Source organism: Elephantulus edwardii, unplaced genomic scaffold, assembly GCF_000299155.1.
Source record: "Elephantulus edwardii isolate Elephantulus edwardi_28Jun2011 unplaced genomic scaffold, EleEdw1.0 scaffold00010, whole genome shotgun sequence".
Lineage (NCBI taxonomy): Eukaryota > Metazoa > Chordata > Mammalia > Macroscelidea > Macroscelididae > Elephantulus > Elephantulus edwardii.
The window spans coordinates 8,021,238-8,035,141 of NW_006399760.1; positions in this window are offsets into that span (position 1 = coordinate 8,021,238).

The following is a 13,904-nucleotide window of genomic DNA, read 5'->3' on the forward strand; positions in this document are numbered from 1 at the left end:
GTCAACTGACACGGAGCTATCTGTTAAACGTACTTGGTCTGTGTGCTGCTGAGTGGCAGTGGAGAACATGCTTTTTTGTCTGGCATCAGAGTCGAGGACAGTACAACAAAATAGTCATGCCAGGTAAGATAGTAGGTCGTTGTTAGATACCTAAACTCTTTGATATAGGTTGCCAGGTCTTTGGAAAATGAGCCCACACATTTTTCAATTGATAATTTTAAAATATACTGAATGTATGAGCTTTAAACTAGTACTATATTAATCTTAAAACAAAAAGGAAGAGATAAATTTGAAAATATTTTTAGTTCTGAACACTGACTTAAAAATTTAAAGTGGGTAGAAGAGATCTGTATTTGTTCCCATTCCAAAGAAAGATGACCCCACAGAGTGTGGAAATTATCAAACAGTATCATTAATATCTCATGCAAGCAAAATTTTGCTGAAGATTATCCAAAAATGACTGGAACAGCACATCAACAGAGAACTACCAGAAGTGCAGGCTGGGTTTAGACAGGACCATGGTACTAGGGATATTGTAGCTAATGTTAGATGGATCTTGGCTGAAAGCAAGGAGTACCAGAAGAATGTCTATCTTTGTTTCATTGATTATTCAAAGACATTTGACTGTGTGGATCATAACAAACTGTGGCTAATTCTGAGAGGAATGGGTATTCCAGAACACTGATCATGCTGATGCAAAATCTATACTTGGACCAGGAGGCTGTCATCAGAACAGAGCAAGGAAACACTGCAGGTTCAAAATTGAAAAGGGTGTATGCCAGGGATGTATCCTATCTCCATGTCTTTTCAATCTTTATGGAGAACAGGTTATCCAGGTGGCTGGGCTCTATGATGAGAAATGCATCATCAGGATTGGGGGAAGAATCATCAACAATCTACGTTATGCATATGACACAACCCTGTTTGCTGAAACTGAGGAAGACCTAAAGCACTTGCTGTGGAAGGTCAGGCACTGCAATCTTCAGTATGGATTGAGACTCAATATCAAGAAAACACAGATTCTCACCACTGGCCCAATTGGTAGCATCATAATGGATGGTGAAGAGATTGAGATTGTTCACAGTTTTGGTTTGCTTGGATCCACAGTCAACACTCTTGGCACCAGCAGCTAGGAAATTAAAAGACGTTGCAATGGGAAAGTCTGTGGTTAGAGACCTCTCTAAAGTGCTGAAGTGCAGAGATGTCAGTCTGGAGACCAAGGTACACTTGATACATGCCATAGTCTTTGCAATCACTTGCTATGCATCAGAGAGTTGGACAATGACTATGGAGGATAGAAGGAGAATTGATGCCTTTGAGTTGTGGTGTTGGAAAAAAGTATTGAATATACCATGAACTGCTAGGAAAAGAAATAGATTTGTCCTGGAGAGGGTGAAGCCAAGCTGCTCCTTGGAGGCAAGGATTCTGAAGCTTCTTCTGACATAATTTGGACATGTTGCAAGCAGGGACCAGTCCTTGGAGAAGAACATCATACTTAAGAGGGTGGAGGGACAGCTCAGGAGAGGAAGACCCTTGATGAGATGGATTGATTCAGTGACTGGGGTATTGGGGGTAACTGTGTCTTAGATGGTGAGATTGGCACAGGATAGGGCAGAGTTTAGGGCTGTTCTACATATAGTCACTATAAGTCGCAGGTGACTCAAAGGCATATAACAACAACAAGAAAATGGTTTAAGGTCAAAGGAAATAAAATAAAATTCTTAAACCTGTTTAGTAAAAGAAAGAGAAAGAAGGGTGTTGTGGGATAGAATTTATATTTTACATATATTTTTGACTGAGTTTTGGTAGACGGTAATGAGCTGGAATGAGGTAGGGGCAGGTTGGGAGGAGAGAAGGGAGGTGCAAAGGAGTTTGATCCATTTATCTGATGTTTACTCTGGAAGCTAAGGGAGGCTAAGTGGGATTATTTACTAAGTGGGGTCAGAGAAAGGAGAGATGATGTTTTATCTGCGGGTTAGGGTTGGAAAAGGAAGGTAATGTATTAGTTTCAGAAGATTCTTTTTTAACTGGAAGGTTAGTTAAAAATTTTGGCTGCAGTTTTAATCTGGTGTCTGGAAGAGGGCAGCATATCTCCCATGTAACGTTTTGCGTGTGAAATCAGTCTTGTCCTCATCTTAATAAATCTACTACAATTGATGTAATATAAAAATTTCAAAACATTCTTGAATCTCATACTATGCTAAACCTTTCAACTTTTATTTCCAACCTGCTTTTTTTCAGTAGACTAGATATGCTAATTTATTCCACATGAGTTCACTATCCCAAAATGCTACATTTTAATAACTGCAATACTCTAAATTGTCTAAAAACCAGTATGGGTTGGTTTAACGTGGTAAACTTAATATGATTTAAAAATATAGATATATCTATGTATACATTCACATAACTACAATTTTTAAATCATGGAAGAACACTACTTTTCAAAGTAAAAAAAATAAAAGCAAATAAAATATAAGTTTCTTATTTTGGGCTAAGAGAGCCTGCACAGGTTGGCAGAGAGATATGGGAGCAAAACTGAAAGAAAGCCTCTATGGGGTTTCTGACCATCTTTGAGTCCATTGGCAGAAATTGTCAAGATTTCGAAGGGTATTAAAATGAAAAGTTCCATTTTAAGACTATTGAAAATTGTTGTCTAGCTGGTTTTGCAGCAAAACTTGGTTACAGTGGAAGATTAGTCTCTTGGGGTGGAAGTCCTCAGCCAGATCCAAGTTTGAAAGACATTTAACTACTCATGGTGTTCAGTTCCATGGGTGAGGGCAGCCAAGAATTCAGAACATCCTCTAAAAACTGGAAGCCTCAGATTGTAGGAAAGGCTAAGAGATGGTGTGGGTGTCCCCTATCACAATCAATAGCCTGGAAGTGCCTGGTGCTTGGGTGGGCTCCTGATGCAGGCCTGCAATTTTTGGAAATATTGGATATACGTGCAGACAGGAGACCAGTGCAGACAGACCTGAATCCCAAGGGAGTTCAGAATTCCTAGGAGCAAAAAGCTTCATGACTGTTCTGAACAGTGGCTGGAAATTTTATGAGCAAATGAGCTTTTCTGAGGGAGAGAAACGTCAGAAAAGGAGTCTGAGAAAATGCCTGGTGACTGTTCTGAACAATGCCTAGAAAAATTTATGAGCAAATTGGCCTTTCTGAAGGAAAAAAAGTCTTTTCAAAGTCAGGAAAGGAGTCAGGAGAATAGGGAGAGGCAGAAATCATAAGAATAGGAGCAAAGTTCTCGAGGGGAAGAGGTGTCAGATAACTCCCAGCAAGGACTCTTCCAGAATAGACTGGAAGAATAAGGAGTTCAGGGAAAGTGGACAGTACTGAGGACTGGACATAAACACAAAATGGATGGAAATAGACAACAGAGTGTCTATCCCCTCAGTCCATGCAGGCATTCTTCTGGCCATGCCCCTCACGGGGTAGAAGTGTGTCATAGCAATCAGTGTACCCATATCAAGTCCAGACCTGGTTGGAGTCCCTAGAGGATCACCCAAATCGCCACTAAGTGGCATGACAACACCACAGAACCATGGATGAGGGATCCAATCACATTCCGCTTCAGAGTAGTGTCAGCCATGGAGCCTCCACAATCACTCAAAGCATTCAGTCAACAAGCATACACACAACATAGGAGAAGAGGAGAGTAATAGGACCATTTTTGTTACATTACCATTCGACATCTTGACACTGCACAAGCTGGGAGGTTTAAGAGAGAGAGAGAGAGAGAGAGAGAGAGAAAGGGGCACCACACTCGTCCCAAAAGAGGGCAGGGGCGGAACACTCCTCAACTTGTTTCCCAGATTTTGCACACCAGGAGGCAAAGGACTCAAGGAAGGGACCAGAGAAAGAAAGGAAGCTAAAGAATCTTTATTAAGGGGTCTCCTGGGAAGGATTCCTTGGTCTGCAGAGAGAGAAACAGGCAGAGGGACAGACCAGAGAAATACTGCCAATGTAGTTGGTTTTATGATTGTTTGTTTGTATAAATTTATTATTTTTAAGTGCCATCAAACTTATTCCAACTCACAGTGACCTCATGTGATTGAATTGGGCTGTTTGTAATTTTCATGGAAACATCACCAAGTCTTCTTGCTGAAGAGCTTATGGATATGTTTAAACAGCCAATATTTCAGTTAATCGTCAAACTCCTAGAGTTCCTTATTTATTTGATGTGGTGTACTACTGAGTCTATTAGAGTAGAGTAGTACTACCATATAGCATTCCTTAGATTAAAAATATTTTAGGAAGACATTGCTAGGTCTTTTCTCCTTTGGATAATCTACTGGGTTCAAACTGGCAACTTTTATGTTACCATCCCAGCACTTAACCATTGCTCCACTAGAGTGTCCTACATAGTGTGGCTAGGTCTGTAGCCTGGCACAAAGTCAAGGAATAACATTGGAATGGAAGGGTCCTGTGCAATCTTCTAAACCTTTGTTTCAAATATCCTGTCAGGAAATTTTATAATTTATGCCATCTCTCTCTATAAAATTGGCTATTGTGCAGTAGAATCAAGTACTAAAATTATTATTTTATAAAAGAGAAATTGAGGCAGAAGTAAGTCAAATAACTTCTCCACAGTTAGTGAATAATACAGCAATCAGATGGCTCTAGACAGTGTGGCTCCTCTTAATGCCATTAAGATAATTAATATTAGCATTACACTGACACGATGGGAGACTTGAATTAAATGATTTTTTGCCAAATGATCTTGGCTTAATGGATGACAGTAAATGCTTGGCCTTAAAGTTTTCTTTAAAGCATAGTACATACAGTTTTAAGAAATTTCCATTTGAAGTGAATTTTTACATAATTTAGAGCAAACTGTGTATGTATTAATTTTGCAAATTTAATATTAGGTAATCTGAAATATAATGACATTTAGTGATAATTCAGATTTTTGCTTGTTTTTTTCCTAAAGATTAGTTAATGAGAAGAAAAAAAATTTCTGTCTTCATCTATAATATAATGAAGTTGACTTAAGCCAAAGAACAGAGGAATAACTATTTGACAGAATGAAGACAGGAATGAGAGTTGAAGGAAGTAAATTAGGGTAAGGTAACTGGTAGGGATTTTATTTCTAGTTCTAAATCTTTGGCAAGCCCACTAGGTACACTCACATCTATGTCCATCTGAGAGACACTTACGCAGGCAGTTTCTTCTGTGTCAACAGGATTCCAAAAAATGAGGCTTTGAAGTTGTTCCTGAGTAGAATTTATGCCTGACCAAGGCCAGGTAGAAAGAACAGACTATTTAAGGAAAAACTAAGTCACAAATTTAATCTTTTCTTTTGATTCAATCTCATGTGACAACATACTTAGGGTTGAAAGAATGTTCTAGAATAGATTACAACCTTGACTTAGTTATTGATAACTAGACTTGGGCAAATAGCTTCAACATTATTTTTTCATTAATTGTCAATGCCAATCTGATAAGAATTAAAATTTAAGAGACATACTACATACACATATACACATGCAGGATCTGTGGCACCTGTTCCTTTTACTGTGATTGATTACATATATTTAGTTGAGAATTAGTTATATACCCATTAATTTAATATAAAATTTAAAACATTATCTTTCCTGAAATAGCATAATTATACATTTATCATCTAACACACCAAAAGCATTTTAAACAACCTTAGAAAAATATAGAAATACAATAGTTTTCATAGTATTTTATCGAAAGTACATGAAAGTCTGGAGACTAAGGTGTGTCTGATCCAAGCCATGGCCTTTACAATTAATTAGTATACATCAGAAAGCTGGACAATGACTACTGATGATAGGAGAATTGATCTCTTTGAGCTGTGGTGCTAGAGAAGAGTACTTATGGACTGCTAGGAGAACAAACAGATTAATTATATAGACGGTGAAACCAGGCTGCTCCTTGATGGAAATGATTCTGAAGCTTCATCTGACATACTTTGGGAATGTTGCAAGGATGGTTCAGTCCTTGGAGAGGGGCATCTTGCTTGGGAGGGTGGAGGGACAGAGCAAGAAAGGAAGACCATTGAGGAGATGGATTGATTCAGGGAGTGGAGTAATGGAGTTAGGTGTCACAGAGATGATGAGATTGACTTAGGACAGAGAAGGGTTCAGAGCTGTTGTACATAGAGTCACTATGTGTCACAAGCCACTCTATGACACATAACAACAACAACATGGAAGTCTGATTCTAATTAATTCCAATAAACTTTTTTCCCATCTGAAAGAATAATGTAAATGTTTCTTAATAAGTAAAAGAAAGATAGTAAGTAGCTAACAGTGAAAGTGGCTCATGGAAGACTAAACTCATTAAGATAATAAAAGCATGCTTGAGAAATGTACTACACATTAAGCTAAAATACCTCCATTTTCCATATTGTGTCCATTTTCTAAAATATAAAAAATTTTATACTATGGACATAATATGGTTTGCAGAACAAGGGATTGATTATGTTTTCCAAAACTGTATCTCTGCTGGTAAAAGAAAATACATATTTTTCTTATAAGAAGTATACAAATTAATTAGCCTAAATTTATTCCCATTCCAAAATACAGTGACCCAACAGAAAGAGGAAATTATAGAACATTATCACTAATATCACATGCAAGCAAATTCCTACTGAAGATTATCCAAAGAAGACTAGAATACAGTTTGGAAGCTCATGTGTGAAACAGTTGAATTCTCAAGGGTAGATTCTCTTGTTTTAGCTGAAAGTAGAGTGTAAACTGGTGGGTGTTTTTTTTTTTTTTTACTTCATTCACAATCATGTGTTAGCTTATTTGATTTACTGGATTTAGCAAACAATCAGCTGTGAGTTAAAAGACTCTTGTTTAAGTCAATCAATACCTGGTGGGTGGGCCTTTGTATTTAAAAGTCGTTTGGGTCTTGACTAAGTCTCCAGTTGGAGGCAGTGTGAATCAGTTTGATTCTGAAGGGTAGATTCTCTTGGTGTTAAAGTTTGGGAAGAACATTTTTCTAAGTGGTACAGCACTGGTCTGTCACTTTGCTGTACTGAAGTACCTTGGAGTACTTGTGATGATGAATGTTGTGCCACTGGTGTGTCAAATACCATAATGGTTACCCATGGTGGACAGTTTTCAATGGCTCTCCAAGATTAAGACCATTTTGGAAGCAAGATGGGCATACACTTCCTAAAAAAGCATGTCTTTGGAAACTCTATGAACATTCGAGAAACAATTAGAGTTGTAGAACAAGGTTCAGATCTTTAGTTCATAAAGTTGTTATGAGTCATGATCAATTTGACAGCACTTAACAACAACAGCAGCAGCAGCAGCAGCAGTACATTGATAGAGAACTACCAAAATTACAAATTGAGTTAGAAGATGTCATGACACTAGAGACATTATCATCAATGTTAGCTGGATCTTAGCTGAAAGCAGAGAGCACCAGAGGAATGTCTGTCTGTGTCTCATTGACTATGCAAAGGCTTTTTACTGTGTGGAACACAACAAATTATGGCTAACCTTGAATAGAATGAGAATCCTAGAACACTTGATTATGCTTAGGTGAAATCTATACTTGGACCTGGAAGCAGTCCTCAGAACAGAGCAAGAAAATCAGGAAAGGAGTCTTGGTTTAAAATTGGGAAGAATGTATGTCAGAGATGTGTCCTGTCTCTGTACCTTTCCAAATTATAAGCAGAATAGATCATTTGGGAGGCTGGGCTTTATGAGGAGGAATGTGGCATGAGGACTGGAAGAAGACTCATCAACAACCTATGTTCTACAGGTGATACAACCTTGCTAGCTGAAACTAAGAAGGACCTTAAACTCTTGCTGTAGAAGGTCCAGGACTGTAGTCTTCAATATCAATTAATGCTCAACATCAAGAAAAAAAAAGATTCTCACCAATGGGCCAACTGTTAGCACCATAATGGATGGAGAAGAGATTAACAATTGTTAACAATTACAGTTTGCTTGGCTCCACAATCAGCACTCTTGGTACCAGCAGTCAGGAAATTGAAAAAAAAAATGAATTATATTAGGAAAATCTCCTATTAGGAATCTCTCCAGAATATTAAGAAGCAACAAGGTCAGTCTAGAGACTAAAGTACTGATCTAGTCCATGGTATTCACAATTACTTGTTATGCATCAGAGAGCTAGACTATGACTAAGGGTGACATGAGAAGAATCCATGCCTTTGAGTTATGGTGCTCAAGAAGAGTCTTAAACATACCTTGGACTGCCAAGAAAGCAAATAGGTCTGTCTTGGAGAGGGTGAAACCACATTTCTTCTTGAAGGATAGGATTTTGAAGCCCTGTCTTACATATTTCACACATGTGGGCAGGAGGGACTAGTCCTTGGAGAAGGACATTATGCTTGGAAGGATGTAGGGACAGCACTGGAGAAGAAGGCCCCAGATAAGATGAATTGGAACAATGCAGGTAGGTGTGTCACAGTCAGTCAGAGTGGTTCAGGACAGGACAGACATCAGAGCTCTTGTACATAGAGTCATTATGGGTCACAGTTGACTCCACTGCACCTAAGAATAACAACATATCTTTGTCACCTGGAACATCTTAGAAATACAAATTAGCAGTCCATACTGGAAGCTGTAGAACTTGAAATTATGCGACAATTTGTATCACAGCACAAATTCGTGTTATAGCAAGTCTTTCAGGATATTTTTCTTCATTGTTAAATTAAAGAAATCTTTAACTAGAGAAACACATATTTAACATTTAAAAAGGCACTACATCCATACCTTTGAGTTGAGTTCAGCTCTTAGCTATCCTTCATTGGGTTTTCAAGACTGTTAATCTTTACAGGCAAAAACCGATCATCTTTCTCCTGTGAAACAGCTAGTTGTTGTGTGCTCTAAAGTAGACCATGACTCATAGCAAACCAATGCACAATAGCTCTGAGCATGCCCTATCCTGAGCCAATCTCACTGTCTCCTTAGCACGTACACCCCATTATCCCAGTCACTGTGTCAATCCATCTCATCCAGGGACTTCCTCTCCTGCACTATCCCTCCACTCATCTAAGCATGATGTCCTTCTCCAAGAACTGATCCCTCCTGGCAACAAGTACAATGCATGAGAGACTGAGCTGCAAAACCTTTACCTCCAAGAAGCAACTTGTTTTCACCCTCTCTAGGACACACTTATTTGTTCTCTTGGTGATTCATAATATGTTCAATACTCTTCTCCAGGCCCATGACTCAAAGGCCTTGATTCTTACTGTCATCCCTAGTCATCATCCAGCTCTCTGAAGCACAACAAGGAATTGCAAAGACCGTGGCCTGGATCAGACACATCTTAGTTTCTAAACTGACATTGTTGATCTTTAGCACTCTAGGGAAGTCTCTGACAGTAGATTTTCCTAACGCAATTAAATTTCCTGATTACTTTTGATTTTTCCTGAATGCTGATTCCAAGAATGTAGATTCTGAAAAACTAGCAAGCTGAAATGGCTAACTATATCAATCTCATCTCCATCTATCATGATGCTGTCGATTGGTCCAGTGGTAAAAATCACATTCCTTCTCATAACGTCCAGGCTCCCAAATGATCAGTTCCTCACATAGATTGAAAATATATGGAGACAGGATGCATCTCTGATGAACTCTTTTCCTAATTTTGAACCATGTAGTGTTTGTTTACATGCTCTGGTCTGACAACTGAGTCCAGGTGCAAGTATATAGTTTCCATGAGCACAATTAAGGATTCTGAGATTCCCATTCTTCTCAAGAGTAGCAACAATTTTTTATGATACACAAAATCAAATTCCTTTTCATAGTTAATGAAACACATACATTCTTCTGGTACTCTCTGCTTTTGTCCAAGGCCCATCTGACAGTGTCAGTGTTGTCTCTAGTGTCATGTCCCCTAAACCCAGCTTGCATTTCTAGTAGTTCTCTGTCAACATACTCTTCTGATGATGTTCAGCAGGATTTTGCTTGCATCTGATATATTGGGAATATTTAATCATTTGCACATTCTGCTGGCCCACCTTTTTTATTTTTATTGTGAATGAGAATTAGCTTGTAAGTTCATGGATTCTAAAGAAGTTCTGGCTATGAAGTGATTAAAATGATTAGCAGCTAATCAAAATGTTGATAGTTTGAACCCAGCAGGTAGATGCTTCGTGAAATAGAGGTATGAAAACTATGTTGTCAGGAGGGGCCAGTCTTCAGAAAATTACATCCTTCTGATATAGGTGAAGGGCTAGAAAAAGAGATGAAGACCGTCATCAAGATGAATCAACACAGTGACTTTAACAATTGAATTGAGCATGTCAGATGATTGAAATGGAGACTGATAAGGTGAGGTTCAGATTTAATGTTGATTGCTATGCATTTTAGTCAATTCTAGAACTCATAACAACAATAATACTACTATTATGGTTTAAGAAAGTATTTTAGAGATATTAGTATATCTGGTCCTGTATTTTGAGAATCTAGCTAACTAGACAGTGGATGAGTCTTGCTGTCTGCAAATTGGACCGAGGTAACATCTCTGCTGATGTCTCTGTTAGACATCTATAGAGGTCTTTGATTTGGCACTCAGACATGCTAGCTAGTGCATCATACTGTTATTGTTGTTGCTATATACTGCCAAATTGCCTATGACTCAGAGGGACCCTATGAACAAGAGATTGTAACCTTGCCCTATCATGTGCCATTCTCATGATCGCTGCTATCCTTAAATTCATTTTTAAGCTCTTTGCTTGAGCTCACTGATCCAATGGCTATGACAATGTGCTTGAGCCAGCAGGGTGTTATAGAATCCTTGAAAGTTAGCTGGCCTGTCAGGAAACTCAAAACTTAAACTTAGAGCTGCCCTATGGGAACCTACTCACAGTTGATTCTGTAGCAGGTTTTCAGAGACTGTAAATTGCACAGGACATGATTGCTCATCTTTCTCCTGTAGGGCAGCTGGTGGATTCCAGCCATCAGAAAGGTGCTACTTTGGGTTAGTAGTGCAACTCTTTATGGACCAGAGTATATAAAAGCTGAGACTAATGTGGCCTCCTATACTCAAAAATAGAAAGGACTTCTTGTCCTTGTTATTTGCCATTGAGTCAATTCTGACTCATGATTGTGGAATTGCATTAATGTCACCATATAATGGTTTCTTCATAGGGTTTCAAAACTGTGACCTTTCAGAAACAGATCATTTCTGTCTCTGAGGTTCCTCTGGATGGGTTTGAATTGGCAAACTTTCAGCTAGTAGTCTGCCACTATACTGGTTGATCCATTCATTAGGGAAAGGGAGAAGAAATGAAATAAATATATGAATATTAGAGGCCCTAATTATGACAGTTAATGTTAGGTACATTCAGGTTGATTTTGACTCATAGAAACTCCAAAAATTTTCATATAGGGTATTGACTTATTTTTATGGAAACAGATCATTAAGTAATCTCTTGAGGAGATGCTGGATGAATTCAAAACCGATTTTAAGATAAGCAGCCAAGAATTTATCAGTCCACACAATAAGGGTTCCATTTTAGCTATGGAAAGGTGTGGTATTTGGAGGAGATAAATGAGAATATGAATGACAGAGATTTCTCAGTTTCCTAATGATTCTCTAACTATATCTGTGATTTCTTCCTTTACATGTCCTTTGATAACTTTTATCTGCCCAACAAATTTTAATTTTTTTTGTTGCTTGGTTTTTTTTGGGGGGGTTAGTCAAATCTAGTGAGATTTCTGTTACTCAAAACACAATAATTACTAAAAATCCTGCCTTTACCAAAAAATAGCAACATGCATTAAAATTCATATTATATTTTCTTTTACTTTTTATGGCAATTTGACTGAAGGTTATAGAACATACTTTTTAACCAAAAGTTTGTGCATTTCTTAAATAGCATATATTTGAATTTTACAGTAAAACAATACTCTTCTTACTCTATTCTGGATATAGTATTTCCACTCAGCCTCATTTTATATCCTTTCTGGCCATTTAAACTTTATCCTGGGTTAATTGCTTCCTTTTTATTTTTTTAAGGTTAATAACTTTGGGGGGTTCATACCGCTTTGTTGTCATTGTTCACTCTATGTACCTACTGATTGTTTAGCTGAAAGAAGAGCCTTGAAGATGAGCTCAGTTCTAGGCTTGAATGGTTCATTTCCATCAAGTTAGAACAAACTCATCGTTGAAATGTCTTACTTACTAGATCACCAGAGTACTCTCTCTCTCACTACGTATATAGAGAGATGATAGATGTGGATAGGTAGGTAGACAGACAAATAGATAGATTAGATAGATAGATAGATAGATAGATAGATAGATAGATAGATAGATATAGATATAGATTTATTTAGGTATATAAATATGTTATATGATGTATAAGGAGAGAATATATATTGACAATATGCCCACAGGTATAAACAGGTTCCTTTTTGGTCCTTAGGAGAAGATAAATTTTGCTGTATGACAACAGAAAGTGTTGTGCTATGTGGAAGTGAAATTGATTTGTCTTTATTAACTGAAGAGAAAGAAAATAAAAAATTTAAATCTATAGACCAAGTAAATGAAATAAAGACATAATGAATCAAAGTGGAACAAAATAAAGAATCAATTCAGAGAATGCCTGCAATACAGTGAAATTAAAGGAGGACTACTGAGCAGACAGACACCAGAGCAAGAAGCCATGCGTGCAAATAACTGGAGTTCTCTTGAGGCCTCTCACACATAATGAGCCAAAGGAAAGATTGAGAATGACTGTGGTTAGAGTACAAAGCAGGCACTGAGCCAAACGCTATTTAAGGACAAAACTTGCTCTTGGACAAACAGAACAAGACACCAGACTCAGCCCAAGATCTTTTTCACATTAAGAAAGTGATTGCTTTGGTGAAGTCTGTTCATATCCTTTGCCCATTTTTCAATTAGATTATTTACATTTATCTTGTTGTGGTGCTTAAGTATTTTATAAATTCTAGATATAAGTTCGAACATGTCATTACCAAATACTTCTTCCAAGTCTGTGGCTTCCCTTTTTACCCTGTTGGAGAAGTTTTAGGATGTGCATAGAGATTTGATTCTTAGAAGGTTAGACATTCAGATGGCCAACAAACACATGAAGAAATGTACAAAATTCCTGGCTCTAAGAGAGATGCAAAGCTAAACAACTATGAGACATCATCTCACCCCAGTAAGAATAGAAAAATTAAACAGAACAGCAAACAACACATGCTGGCGAGGTTGTAGAGAAACTGGAACCCTTATTCACTGTTGGTGGGAGTGTAAAATGGTACAGTCACTATGGAAGGCAGTATGGCACTTTCTCAAAAAGTTGCAAATAGAAATACCGTTTGACCCAGCAATTCCACTACTGCAAATATACCCCAAAGAAACTATAACTACCACCTAAGCAGATATATGCACACCCATGTTTATTATGCCTTTGTTCACAATAACAAAGAGTTGGAAACAATTATAGCACCCATCAACAAACAAATGGATAGGGACGCTGTGATATATTCACACAATGGAATAATATGCTGCATTGAAAAACAAGGAAGTCATGAAATATTATTCAAAATGGATGACCCTGGAGGACATTATGCTGAGTGAAATATCTCAATCACAAATGGACAAATACTGCATAGTGCCACTGTTGTAAAACAGGACTGTCAAAGGGGTTGGGGGGAGACTCAGAAAGATAGGATAAATTATGTATACTGCATTGAAACAGATGAGAGAGAAAACTGTTTAAAAGGGATATATGATTCGGTATTATTGTCAGAACATGAGTCTAGAATGAAAGCTGCATAGTGGAGTGGACTTGGGGAGAGGGATTGTATAACAATGAAAGACTTTTTCTTTTACTTTCAAAGAGAAGAATGAATTGGAGGGGAGGGGTGGGCAGGGAGAAAAGTGCAACAATGAATGAATGGAAAGCCAAAATCCCTGTGAATTTTCATTAAAAT